Source organism: Cydia pomonella, chromosome 11, assembly GCF_033807575.1.
Source record: "Cydia pomonella isolate Wapato2018A chromosome 11, ilCydPomo1, whole genome shotgun sequence".
NCBI lineage: Eukaryota > Metazoa > Arthropoda > Insecta > Lepidoptera > Tortricidae > Cydia > Cydia pomonella.
In genome coordinates, this window is record NC_084713.1 from 13751499 (window position 1) to 13766812 (window position 15314).

The following is a 15314-nucleotide window of genomic DNA, read 5'->3' on the forward strand; positions in this document are numbered from 1 at the left end:
AGGGCAGCTTGTGGCAAGCTGTTGGGGAGCAGTAACGACCCCACGGACCGAGTTGGTCAGGGTCACCGGCGTATCTTCGTCCGTCGGAGTGGACCCCAACAGGACTCTGAACTCTGGCTTGCCTTCATTGGCCGTCCAGAGAGGAGTCGTTAGAACTGTATGCTCCAGGCTCGGAAGTGAAATATGTATAAGACGCGAGTTGGCATAGTGGCTGTTATCAGCCACTGGGTAGAAAGCTGCGTCACCGTCTGCCTCGATAACTAGCGAAAACATTGCTATGGCAGGTGCCCGGACGTCTTTGCAATAACCCAGTCTCATTTGTCCACCCCAACTTCAATCCGTAGACCGTTACAGTGTTCACTTTTTTACAATAATCCCAATGCCATGCGACCGGTCCTATTGTTGCGCCTGTAAACGGGTTTCTGCATGTGTTCTACATGACATTAAAGGTCTCCAAAGGGGACTCTACGTGTTGGATCCCCACGCAAGCCTATCAGAAAACCGGTATTTAGTAAATTATGAACATCTTTAATTTAATTAAGGGTCTGATTTTGAATTTGAATTTATTTCAAATTCATCTTGAATTTTAATCAGTGTTCCAGTCTACTCCGTACAATTAAAATGAACGCTGTACAATACATTGGATTTGGATTATGAAACAAAAAGGCTCAGTAAAAAACTGCAAGTACAATTCTGGAACATACATGATAACCGTAACAACCACCAAAAAAATCGGTTTGAATTTGGAATTTATGTCGACACACTACGGTAGGCAATTGAATGAGTTTTCCAAAAGCTATATATAATCGCCGTTATGCGTGGGTGCAAAATTGGCCAGGTATATTGGTCAGTCATCCAACGCAAAAAAACAAGTGTTCGCGCTTACGCGACCCTATCGGACCACGTGCATGCCCCCGGATGCGGGCCATCATCTCTTTGAGCCGTCTAAAGGCAGACTTTTCACACCTATATTTTAATCTGATTAACCTTTACAATGATAATGGCGTGCAGTTAGCAGAGCGTAGCCGGTATGGACTAAGTTATTTCTATATTTATGACGAATGACGATTTGTCTGCTTTTCGTAAAGTAAGTACGTTCACAGATACCTAAAGGTGGTACCCCTACCCTACGGTAAACCCTACGGTTTCAGGGGATTTGTATCCAGCGAATGGTCGGCGGAGGAAACTGTTCGTTACCTATTGACTACAAGATTGTAGATTTTATTGTATTACATAGGTAAGTATGTATAGCCACTTAAATCGACCGGCACATGGACCGTGATTATTTCCTTTGGAATTATTTTCGAGCTCCCGATATTTCGAACCAGTTACTATACATGCATTTTGTGAATAAGAGGGTTACTTAAGATGTCAAATTTGTGTAGACCATGCGAGCGTCTACCCTCATTCGTAAGCGCGGAAAACAATACAAAAGTAATCACGGTGCATATCCCGGTCGATTCAAGTCTAGTGAAACTAACCGTGAATTGTAAAATAAAGTCAATCCTGTTAAAATGTGTGAGTCTGTGTGAGTATTCTTTCTGGGGAGTCTTCGGAGCAGAATTTCAGCGGACATCTTTTAGTTGATATGATGGTGATAGATATTATAAAAAAAATAACTTGAAAATAAAGTTTTAAGCTTACCTAATTTACCGTTATGAATGTCAAAGACGACGGAAAATTAGTAGCAATCATCAAAGGAATCCCCAGACCCCTATGTCGCAGTTGACTATTTGGCTGACATGCGATGGATTGATATAATTAAAAATGAACTCGGAAATCAAGCTTGCCTCCTCATTATGGGTAAGTTATCATGTTATCGAATGTCGGCAAATTACGTAGTTGTTTTTAATCTTTTCATTATTGACAGTGGATTATTGAGAATGTCATGGCTCTTTATTTACATTGTTTAAGCTGGCTCCACACGACCAATTCTAAATGTGAGTTCTCACTACAAAACAAAGAAAGGACACTTATTCAATCATATCGACTAAGTATAGGTAGGCAACTCCATTACCGCCTTATTCAATTTGGTATACTAGACAGTACGAAATAGTATGCCTTGATGAATTAAAAAACATGCGCTTTAAAACCAGAGAACAAATAGATTTATTTTATTAAGTAAATACTATGAATTGTGTTTTAAGTAGCCCCAAGACCACTGTGGGCAGAAGAGAACAGATTTTAATGGTGTATTATACTGTATTTTACTGGCGATGTATAAAGTAATAAAATGTCGTGTGCAAATTTGTCCAAAACTCATATGACATTTTTTGCTCCTTATGACCCCAGGAATGCGTGCTTAAATCTAAGTCAGGTGTATATATGAGTCATAAACTGAAATAAATGTTTTATATGACAGATATGCTCTGGGCTGGTGTCGCACCCGCGTCTTCTCTATTCACGGCAGATGCCATAATTATATAGGCAGCCTAGTAAATGATTGATAATAATGTAATATATTTTAGTTATACAATGCTTTCCGGTCACATTTCTGAGAGTCCAGTACACTGTCCAGCAGATCTTGTTATACGTGGTTATACCTACTACGCATAATTTCATGATCGAAATTATCAGGCGAACAAGCCTTAGCCCTAATCTGTTAGTGTCAAAAGTGACGTTTTTGGTTCTAAAAAACCAAACTAACAGATCAGTATCACATGGGAAACAGGTCGAATAACGAAAATTATAATTGGCCTGTATTTTTGATCGGCGTACTCGATCCAGTTGCGTCTCAGACAAGAATCCGGCACAGACGTATCTAATCAGCAAGGGCATTCGCATCTCTGAGGTCAAGGTCATACTATACTATTAATTAATCAATGCTATTAAGAAGATAGTGGACGACCGCTTCTCAATATAAACATAGTAATAAAATGGTTTAACAGCAAAACTGCTAAGGAGCTTCTAGGGCTTAAAAGACAAAACATGTGCAGTGACAAGAATATTGACGGGACGGGACTTTCTAATTGGGAAGAAACGAGACACGACATGCAGATTCAGCCAAGAGGTTCATTCTCTGTTCCTGCAGACCACTAATGTCAAAAAGAAGTACCTACTTACGGCGGCAAGTATTGCAACCTTATGAGGTACAAAAGATTACGGCCCAAATAAAATGGAATATCCTAGATTCAACGGGCATTAGTAATGAACCTTAAAGGGCCGCCACAATAGATCACTGCTTTGTCGACGTGGCACTCAAAAAGGCCCACAACACGCAATAATAGTTCACGCAAGTTCTTACATTCAACTTGGAACATACTAGCTAGGGGCGCGTCCCGGTATTTCGATATTAACTGAACAACAAGACGATAGTCTGTTACGCAATAACTTTAGGAAATTTATTCTAATTGAAATTGAAATGGTGTATTCCTCTGTGCCCACCCACCGGTCAGAGGGCGTGTAATATAATATAGGGATTTGATATAAAATGGAATATCCTAGATTCAACGGGCATTAGTAATGAACCTTAAAGGGCCGCCACAATAGATCACTGCTTTGTCGACGTGGCACTCAAAAAGGCCCACAACACGCAATAATAGTAATAAGGTACGTTTCGGATCATCAGATATAAATTATCATCATGATTATAGCAACAAAGAAGAATATCAAGATGACCACCCTTTTTTACAATTATTGAAACAAAAATTTAAAAAAATAAGATGGCGGCTTTTTATACAATGTTGACTTCGGATTCCTATTAAGGAGCTTTTCGGATCCTTAGATATCAAGTTTCATTATAATTAAAGCAAAAATAAAGACATTCATGACGGCGGCCGTTTTATACAATATTGACTTCGGATTTCTATTAAGTAAGTAGTTCACCTATCCCCTTACCTATGTACCTGCACTATGGCCACGCATACGTACTTGCAAAGGGGTTGACCAGTATAGGAAGTCCCCTCACAAAATATAGCTTTTGGGCCTTCTAGGCTCATCAGCTCAATAACTCCTTGATCGATCTTGCTCATGTTACTCGTACTTGTGTACTTACTTAAAAAATAGATTACCCTCAAGGACATATTTGCCTAATTTCATTGGTGTATGTACTGACCGATGGGCAGGCGCACATGAGAAGGATTAATTGCCATCTGTAGCCAGCGGGGACAAATGGGAGTGTTTCCTTCCCACCTGTGACCGCCTCGGTTTAACTTTACCTATATTTTTTAGCGCAAGCGTCAAGTAGGTACATTATATGATTTAATTACACAAATTGGAATTTTAACTGTTCAATATAGCAATTATCAAAATCGACATTTGTATAGTTAAAAAAATAGAAATAAACCGGGGCGGTCACAGATAAGAATGATTCATTCCTATATGTCCCCGGCAGTCACAGATGGGAATAGTTTCATTCCCAACCGCCCCCAGCGGGGAGAGATGAGAATGACCTATTCCTATTTGTGGCTGACGGGGACAAATGGGAATGAAACCTTCCCATCTGTGACCACCTTGGTTTATTCCTGTGTTTTTTATTATCAAATCCCTATATTATATTACACGCCCTCTGACCGGTGGGTGGGCACAGAGGAATACACCATTTCAATTTCAATTTGAATAAATTTCCTAAAGTTATTGCGTAACAGACTATCGTCTTGTTGTTCAGTTAATATCGAAATACCGGGACGCGCCCCTAGCTAGCATGTTCCAAGTTGAATGTAAGAACTTGCCTCGCTCCGCTCGCTCGTTTGATAAAATATTTGACAGCAGGTACATATGGTGCTACTTTCCCGCAGTTCCCGCACTAGTGTGGGAATGAGCACTTTCTGTGTCTATTTCGAAAATTTAAAGGGCCATACTTACTATAATATTGTAAGATACACGTGCGAATAGGTAATTAGCAATGAGTAGCGATAAATTAAAACCCGACCGAATACAGTGTTTCGACACTTTCCGCACTTGTATCGTAAATGACTATTCCATAACAATACCTAGGACCTAAAACTTACTTAGTGAAGAAACAATGCAGAACATGCCTAGACTGGACTTCAACAGATAACTTCAGAATGTAGAGTTTAAACAATAACTAGACTCATTGGTACCAAGCTTTACAATTAAGTAACTTTAATGCTAAAAGTACATATCGGAAATTCGCAACAAGTGGAGATAAGTTAAAACACGACCGAAGGGAGTATTTTAAATCAACGCGAGTTGCGAATTGCCTGTTCGCACATGTATAACAACATTTTACAGTACATATGGCCATTTAAATATTCGACATAGTTACATAGTGCGGTAAAGTAGCGCCATATGTACTGTAAAATATATTATGATAACTTTTTAACTTTTTATTATAAAGCCATTCGCGGACATCGGTTTACAACTCAACGCATCGACCACAAATGCAGAAATCCATACATATTTTAAACTTCTCTTATTTCAATTAATAACGTAATCTTAATGATTATTATGATTACGATGAAACTTTATTAGGTGAAGTGAGTCTCTAGTTCCCCAAATGGACGATATTTGGGACGCCGCAAATGAGGAAATAGATGTAAGAGGTATATTTTGAATTTCAAAAGAATGCACAAATTTATGGGCCATAATAAAATCACCCAATGAGAGCTCAACGAGGGTGCGGAGTCTTAGGGTCGGCAACGCGCATGTAACTCCTCTGGGGTTGCAGGCGTACATAGGCTACGGAGACTGCTTAACATCAGGCGGGCCGTTGGCTTGTTTGCCACCGATGTAGTATAAAAAAAAACTGACAGGAAAAGCATGAGTGGCTTTGACTTGTGCACCAGAATAACATAGAGCTGGGGCCATTGCCGTTCAGTTATGTAAGGCGTTCCGTTGCGTGAACTATGTAGTTTTAAAGGTAAGTAACCTTTTCAACCAAATTTGGGGCTAACAAAAAAAAAGAGAATTATTTCAGAGCTGTGAAAAAATACTCATATAACTTTTTACGATACATTGTTATTATTAGGCATTATATGTACATGATAATTATTTACAATAACATTAATCGATGTTAGAGTAGGGCCCGTGGTCAGCTTTTTGACGTAGTTTAGATATAAAGTTCGAATAAGACCTTTGGACACCGTTTTTGTACATTTTCGGAACACAAGTCTTAGTGATTTTTATTAGCTGGGTACAATTTTCAGTTCTACAATTATTTTTATGCACTCAATTACTCAAACAGCCAAAAAAACTGCCAATCAGCCGAAATTGTGGAAGGTTTGTGGGATTTTGGACTTTCTTACATACAAATGGTATGTTATTGGAGTCCAAGAATTCTAATGTATGTCTGCTCAAACTTGTCCATAATACTTGTGTTTGATATTGCCTGGTATTGCAGAATGATTGCTAGTATAGATAGTATTACTAGCAATAATTCTATCTATCATACCATTTCCAGCTATATCAGTTTCGCTAAAAGGAAAATAACTTTTATCATCTAAACTGAATGATTTCCCTTTGTTATTTCGAGTCTTCTAGCAACACTGAGACATAATCGACGATTTTTACTGAACACTGATTCCGGGGCTCTTATTACCTTCTAGCAGCATTCCAGACCTATCCTTTTTAATTATCGACAAATGTACGGTTGGTAACATTTAATAAAAATTGCGGCATCTCGTTGGCTCATGGAATTCATATAGTTAAAAGTGCTTTGGAGTCAATTCAGGCTTGCCTTGGTCATTATCTTCGCTGGTGGTACTACCACTACCACTTTTGTGATCAAGGATGCAATAATACTATATATAGTAGAAACTGGTACAATTTCTGTACTAAAATGACCCACTGTGTCCCTTTTCCCATGTTTAAGTTATAATTTTTAAAATGTACGACACGTTTTCGCAGTTTCTTGTTTCGACTCCATTCTAACAAAAACAAATTTTTGAAAAAATAAAACATTTAAAATTCAAGAATCTCAAAGGAACTAGCAACAACTTTATTAACAGCATTTTTTGTCTATGCAGAATAGTTTTGTTTATAAGTCTACAGAAAATCATTCTATTTTTTTTGTCATCACCCGTTACAAACCCAGAATGTACTTATGTACTCGTTCATGGGACGGCCTTTAGTCTGGGAGGCTACGTGTGTACATCGATACCATTGCACCGTCAAATCTTCAGGGAACTCGACCAGGCTAGGCCAGACCAGCGGCCGCCGAAGAGGCCGAGCACCTCAAATGGCGCAAATATGCAGCCATTGATTCTGATTGGTTGCATGTTTGAGCCGTTTGGAATGGATATCCTCGAACGGGACGGAGCGCATTCAATATTCAAGAAACTAGCGAAGCGTCACACTGATATTACGGTTAACCAGAGGGCTGGTTTCTTCCTTGCTCAGCGAATTTTTATCGCTATACAACGCGACAATGCCGCTACCTTTCTGGGCACCCGGTCATCTGGCGCCGATGAAGCCATCATTTTAACTTGTAAATTTGATATATACTGTAGCCGGCTAATTACCGGCTTTTGGATCTGGGTGATCCCGCGCTGCGGAAGCGCAGCTCTTTCGCCCTCGCGTGACGAAGCGGCTCCGCGTCTCCGATTTCGCAGTTGCTCTCTAGGGGTAGGGCACACGAGACCACGTAGATAGTGGTGTGCTCTGATTCAGTTTTGGGTTACCTTGAGATTTTGGTGGATTTGGCTGCGTCTGGATCTGGATGGTGGTTTGGTATAAAAGTTAATATAAATTGATAAAACAAGAAATCATGGTCAGCTTTAGACAACCATCATGACGTTGACAATATTGAGCGCAGTAACAATTTGCCTTCGGCATTTTGCATATAACGTTTCACGTTTGTTAAATGACGACGCGGTTTGTAAAAAGCAGAATCTTACAATTTAACTGCGACACATATATAATGTAGGATAGGTAATATCAATCCCACCCATATGCACAAAAAATATCAAAATGAAAAGTGTGATACTCGTGGTTCGCTTCTGATTGAAGTGCCAATTATTGGGAACCGAAGGTATTTGCGTTCTGTCGAGTTCAGATCTCAATTATTATTTAACTGTAAAAACATACGAAATAATTCCAGTTTCCCTCTCCCCGTTTTAACGAGTCCTTAACTTATTAATATTTTTGTGAAGGTAAAATATTCAAGCAACCTTTTTTCAGGCGGTTTATTTATTCGCTCGCAATACAACGAATTAAACTTTAATGGCTTCTGGATCCAGCGCGAAATCCCCGCTTACTTAAATAAATCTGGAATTGTTTGTCGGTAGGTTGTTTTATTACCCAACGTGCAAAAATGTAATAAAAATATGGTTACGGAATTTTCGTTTTGCATCACGCTATTTCGCATTGGAAATATAGGAGTTTTGGATAGGTTTTGAACTATGATGGTTTTTTCCTCAAGAGAATGTAGTCAGCATTTTGGTCTAAGATACGTTATCAGGAATACCTACCCTCATCGGTTATTTATTTGTGACAAGAAATAAATGAAAGATACCTAATATTCACATTGACATGTAAATAAGTTGCCTACTAAATTTGCGTAATTTACATTTTTTTTGTTGGTTGGGTTACTAGAAGAGAGTTCGTGTTTCTCATGTTGTTCTTTTAGTTTTTTTAAAATATTATTGCATTGTTCTTGTATCTACTATAGGTTAATTGTAGTACTGCATCGTGTGGATAATGTTTTCATTTTAAATGTAACCTGTCATGGTGTTGGATACAACGAAGGAGTTAGGCGTCATCCAGGGTTTCAAAGTGCATTTGGATCGGGGAATTTTGGTAAAAAAAGGTAAGTTTTGAATTTATTTCTACGGCCTTGGTAATAATTGACACAAAGGTGTTAGCTGCGATGTTCGTGTTATTTTCAACTAAAACTTCACTCCAGTCAGTTGTTGAAAGCTCCTGGGCAACACCTTCATAATAAATTACGTTTTTAGTTCTGTCTGGTTTAACATCAAAGGATAAATGCGATGTAATTTCAATAGCGGCTACTTTATGATCTGTTGTATTGAGTTCACCACACACCACACCGGTTACTAAGAGTTTAGTTCTAATGAATATTATGTGGTCCAAACAGGCTTGTTCAGCGCGAAGGCAGAGGTATTCTGATGCATTATGCTGGGTATTAGAGACCTACTATATCAATGTTTATGTCACCAGTGATAATTAATTTATGTACAACTCGGAGTGTGCTAAGAGTCTGTTTTAGCTCCAGGAGGAAATTAATCGTAAGTCCAGAATGAAAACTTATTATATATATATAATCTAACTGTAATAGGTTGACTTATTAAAAAAGTTGGTCCAGTCCATGGTTCCCTAGATTTTATATAATGTTAGCGCAGCATAAGTACCTACTCATACGAAGACCGGTTGAAGACACATACATACACCAAAAAAATAATAATTAAAAAAGATCAAATATAAGGGTCTCTGCCCCGAATACGATTGTGTACCTTTTGGCGTCGAGACCCTTGGCCCGTGGGGTCCGAACGCGTCTACACTATTCAAGAATTTAGCTAAAAAAATTGCAGACACCACCGGTGATCGTAGAGCTGGCAGCTTCCTCGCTCAAATAATAAGTATTGCGATACAACGAGGAAATGCTGCCAGCATCTACGGCACCATGCCGCAGGGGGATAATTTTTAATTATTTATTTTAATTTTCGTTTTTTTTTTATTTTTAGATTTAGATTTTAAGTTTTGTAGGTTATATAATACCTATTGCAGTTAGATTATACTTAAAATAAGTTCTGTAATACCACGTCTTTCCGATAAGCAAGTGTTAATATATTGTTAATGGCATTGGTATTTTACGATGACTTTCAATCATAATGTCAATTTGTCATACCAATGAATGCAAAACTTATTTGGACTATTATACGACTAGGAAAATAGGCCAAATTAGTTTTGCATTCATTTGTACGACAAATAAACTTGAATAAGTACGGATTAACTTTTCGTTTTTTTTTTACATACTTGGTTTTTTTATTTCTTTCATTTTACGGTTTGATAACCAACCAACCTCACCAACCAACCAAACCACTACCAACCAACTACACTACACTACTACTACTATACCAACTATCACTCAAAAAACTATATTAACCGACAAATGTTTTTAGTGATAATCATAAATCCAGCTCATTCCTAGTCTAGACAAATAGTCTTAATAAAATGAAATGAAAATCTTTATTTCAGGCAGCAGGTGGCCCATATATAAATACCTTAAAGCGCATACATATTATAATAGTACATTACGATACAAGTGCGAAAAATAGGAAATTCGAAACGAGTGGCGATAAATTAAAACACGACCGAAGGGAGTGTTTTAAATCGACACGAGTTGCGAATTACCTATTCGCACATGTATCGTACAACGTTTTACAGTACATATGGCCCTTTAAATGTTCGACACAGTAACGTAATATGCTACTTCTCGCACTAGTGCTATAAAGTAGCCCCATATGTACTGTAAAATATATTTTATAACTAAACACTACAAATTACATGGTTGCATTACAAACATACATACAGAACATATTTTGGATTATTAAGTCATCTCGAACTCTCTCGGTAAGTAGCTTTGTACTGAAAATAGTACTGAAGACGTTCCGATTAAAACTCTCTGAGGTAGGAAGATAAAGTTCTCGGAATATCTCCATATGTAGTTAATGAGCAACTTAGTTCTTCTGGTATTTTATTAATAACGCAAATACTTTGTTAAAAATACCTACTTGATCGTCATCATACTTCAATAAAATACCTAAGGACACCATTGTCAAGACGTTTATCCGATAAGTCCAAGTTAGGAATAAGTACCATAGAATGCGATCCTCTAAATCTTTCTGCTTTGTCCATGTAAACGCCAGTGTTTTGTCAAAACAAAACGCGCGCAGTTGTTCCGTTTCTCATTCCGTTTGGCAACGGCGTCGCTGGGTTAATTGTCGGCTGGTCTTTTACAGGTTTTGGTTAGCCTTGCACCCTTCATTTTTATGCACAAGCTTTTATTGTGGAATGTGAAAGGGCAAAAGAATCGCGGCGTGAATAATGAAAAGACAATTTGCGTTGACGATGCGAATCCTCGCGAGTTCAACGCACGGCGGGGACAGGCGGCGCGGCGCGGCGCGGCTCGCGTAATCCTGCATCCATTGAATGAATGCCTTAGTTGATTGATCTCCGGCTTGTAGCTCTTTCATGTGATCAGGATACTGAGTATTGGTTTTATGAGAAATTTATGAAATATCTGATTTTCCTTATCTCATCACCATAGTATTTTCCGCTTTATTAAATATCTGAGCTCAAAATTATTATTGACCACGTCAAAATCCTACACGTATCAATTGATGATAACATGGCATCGGACCTTTATTCTCATATTAAGTGTGTGGGATCGCGGTCTCTGTGAGCCCACATTATTTAAGATAACTAAGAAGGTCTAATACTGGCCTCGTACTCCGGCTGGTTTGAATTAAATTGAATACTACAAATTCAACGTAGCCTAGATATTTCAGCTGGCTATGAAATGTAGACCACAGAAATATGTGGAATTTGTTTATGATGCATTTATTTATACATAGTAAGACAGTTAAACTTTTAAATTAATTTATCTTAAATTAATATAATACAGGAATATACCTGTCGCGTACTTAAGTGTTTATTTTGAAAAAATATTTAGTTCTCATGGATGGTGCGCTATAAAGCGTAGGGATCGTACGCAAGCGCGCTAAGGCTTCAGCCCCCGCCCGCCCAGCCAACGCCAGACCTCGCGCGCGGACGGCCGCCCCACACCGGCCTCGAGCGCCCATGAATCGATACCTAACAATCGAGTGCCAGTGCCAAAACACTCAACGATCCCTCAAAATTCGAAACTGACATTAAAGGACTCTGCCATAATGACAACGAATTTTTTTAATTTTTTTTTACTGTGACCTGTGTGTGTTTACGAGTATTTGCCGAGTTTTAAGTGAGTATTGTTGTAATAGGATTTGTTTTCAATATTTTAAAATCATATTTGATTGTACTAGGCTTATATCCGAATGAAAAACGGAAGGGATGATACTAACGAGATGATGAGACGTATGTTAGTACATTTATAAAAAAAATCTGAATGCATTTCAATTTTCTTTACCTATTGTCAGTTACATTTGCTATAAAAATATTTAACCATTTTGTAATACTTGTGAATCCTTACCTTTGGTACTAGACGTTAACCTAGATAATGATAATATTAGTAAACAACATGTGACCCTACGCAAACTAATGGTGCTTATCAACTTTATGAGTAGCAAATCTAACGGTCCGATATTAATAATTAAACTAGTTACTATATTTTCATTTAAAATATATAACATTTACAGACCAATCGCGATACTTCTGAAACGGATATTCATTTGTTTCTATTTTCATTACTATAACGGATTTTTGTATTAGGTTGGTATTAATTTTAACGCGTTCATTTATATTGTTATTTATTCGCATTATAAGCGTGAAAATGGAAGAACAATTGATTTGTTTATGTACTGTCGCAAAGTTATTCATTAGGTACAATAAAGGTCCACCTACTCAAAAATCAACATACACTCTTACGCCTTGACAATAAAGTTGCGTTTAGGTATTTGTGAATACCCTGTTTGAATCGTTATATGAAGACAACTGTCATCATCATAAAAAAAATCCATTTGATTCGTGAAACTAGAACACCAGTCACAGGTGCAACGTCTGACTAGAATGTTCGGGAAACTAATATGGAATCAGTGGCCACAAAAACGACGATCTTTTGATGATATTATATATATATATATATATATATGTATATGTCATGGTATTTGGCTGATTAAATCAGCGCGTTATAATAACCTCTTCCCAACTTCCTAAGTAGTGTCTAATATATAAGAGGCATCTCTTATGGTATATGGTAGATTGGCCTTAGCTGCGTTTTCAGTTAAAAAAATCTACTTAACATTTAGGCACGAGCAGGTAAAATGTGTGAATTGTATCATAATGTTACTTATAGTTTCAATAAGGACATTTCATACATACATGATAAAGTATATATTTCATTATTTTGCAAATGATTCGAGTTCCATCAGCCGTACACAAATCCGTTGGCTAGGGCTCCCTTTGCACGGGTCAAAAGGTTTGTGCCCAATTGCTCACAGACTGTCTCCCACAGACTACGCAGCATGAATCGTTACTGAAAACTTGTATCACCGCGCATAACAACCCTATGTAATATTCGGAAAGCAATTCATACGCTCATATTGTGTACTTGATTGCAGAAGAATACAGTGTATAGCAAAATAAAAGGTAAGTGATTTTGTTATGTCTGACCATACTCTCAGGGTTGAATATTTAGGCCATAATACTGAACAACTTTTTTTTTGAGATCAACGCCGAAAACGTAAAAAACCACATGTCAATGTATTCTATGAAACAGTAAATATTTCTCGCAAATTCTGGGTTGCCTTTGTACTAGAAACTGTTTAGTATGACCTGTATAGTTATTCACTCCTTAGAGTATTGTCAGCCATAACAAAATTACCCTGTATTGTATGATTATAGTAACGCAATCCCATTGGGTCGTCCACCGCGTGCAAACAATCTCGATTTCCTGGCAACCTTATACTCAGCATCCTGCGAGCGGCCCGGAGAACTGGCAGTGTGTTATTGCGCCACAAGAATCTCTAATATACGTCTCTAAGCGATGCGCCATCTAGTAGGTAACTGGGTAGGCAATCTGTGGTTGTGCCCGACGTAGATTGATGATCGTACTATTACCACCGTACGTTACCGCCGAGAATAACAATCTCGTTTCCATAATGAATACAACACTCTCTCTTTATGTCCTGAACTGAATATTTTCTTAAATTACTTTTAGAGGCAGAGCTTTATTTCGCTTGAAGCAAAATACATGCTAAATTATATAATTCACTACTCGCAACTAACTCGCAACTTGTGTCGTTTTAAAATACTCCCTCGTGTTATAATTTATCGTCACTCTGCGGATTTCCTAATTTTCGCTAGGATTATTTTTATTAAAGATGACATTCGGATGGCAACTGCAATATCACTACTACTTATATCATAACTGGACCCGGGTACGTCCTTAAACTAAGTACAAACGAGAGGTATGGTCATTGTGAATGTCATCTCGCTTTGTGTGGTAGGGCACAGCCAGCGGATCTAACTCTCTAAGAGCAGAGCCTAACTGAAGAAGTATCTCCACCTTTCAGAAAACCGCAGCTAAATAACCCTAGACCCTACTCATAGTGTTGTGTTCCTGCCGTTGAGTAAGGTTGCCAGAGCCCAACGAAGGTGCGGAGTTTTTGGGTCGGCAACGTGTATGTAACTCCTTTGGAGTTGCAGGCGTACATAGGCTACGGATACTGCTTACCATCAGGCGGGCCGTATATACTTGTTTTCCAAAGACATAGTATTAAAAAAAACTCTGAATCTTTAGGTATTTATATTAAAGTAAACAAACAATTTTAAATTTTCGCGATTTGTTAACCAACCAAATACAAATCCAGGCGGCAGGTGGGTCAGGACCCACATTACCTACATTATTTGATCATGTAATGTTTTCATCTACTCTCAACTGGCTTAAGGTACTAACGGTACTTTTTCTATAAAATTCCATTTGGGGAGAAAACGGTTTCTATTTCTACTAACTAAATTTTAATAAATCACTTTGATTTTGATGTCGATCGCTTCAGAAGAATATATTCTAGGTCTATAGGTTTCGTTTTTTAGGGTTCCGTAGCCAAATGGCAAAAAACGGAACCCTTATAGATTCGTCATGTCCGTCTGTCTGTCCGATTATGTCACCGTCACTTTTTTCCGAAACTATAAGAGCTATACTGTTCAAACTTGGTAAGTAGATGTATTCTATGAACCGCATTAGGATGTTTGCACAAAAATAGAAAAAAAAACAATAAAATTTGGGGGTTCCCCATACTTAGAACTGAAACTCAAAAAATCTTTTTTCATCAAACCCATACGTGTGGGGTATCTATGGATAGGTCTTCAAAAATGATATTTAGGTTTCTAATATAATTTTTTTCTAAACTGAATAGTTTGCGCGAGAGACACTTCCAAAGTGAAAAAATTTGTGTCCCCCCCCCCCTGTAATTTCTAAAATAACAGAATGAAAAATCTAAAAAAAATATATGATATACATTACCATGCAAACTTCCACCGAAAATTGGTTTGAACGAGATCTAGTAAGTAGTTTCTTTAATAAGTCATAAAATAAAAATATTATTTATTTTCATCAAACCCATACGTGTGGGATATCTACGGATAGGTCTTCAAAAATGATATTGAGGTTTCTAATATCATTTTTTTCTAAACTGATTGACTGACGACTGATTTTGCGCGATAGACACTTCCAAAGT

The 15314-nt window shown here is 37.7% G+C and overlaps 1 protein-coding gene across 4 annotated transcripts in view; it reads left to right on the forward strand.

Moving 5' to 3' along the window:
- The first annotated feature begins 11282 nt into the window (after nt 1-11282).
- Nucleotides 11283-15314, forward strand: part of LOC133522911 (glutamate receptor ionotropic, kainate 2) — a 38896-nt gene continuing 34864 nt past the window's right edge. For all 4 annotated transcript variants that reach the window (XM_061858391.1, XM_061858390.1, XM_061858393.1 and 1 more), the window contains exon 1: nt 11283-11881. The gene's annotated coding sequence lies outside the window, so the exon portion shown is untranslated. The remainder of the gene's footprint in view (nt 11882-15314) is intronic.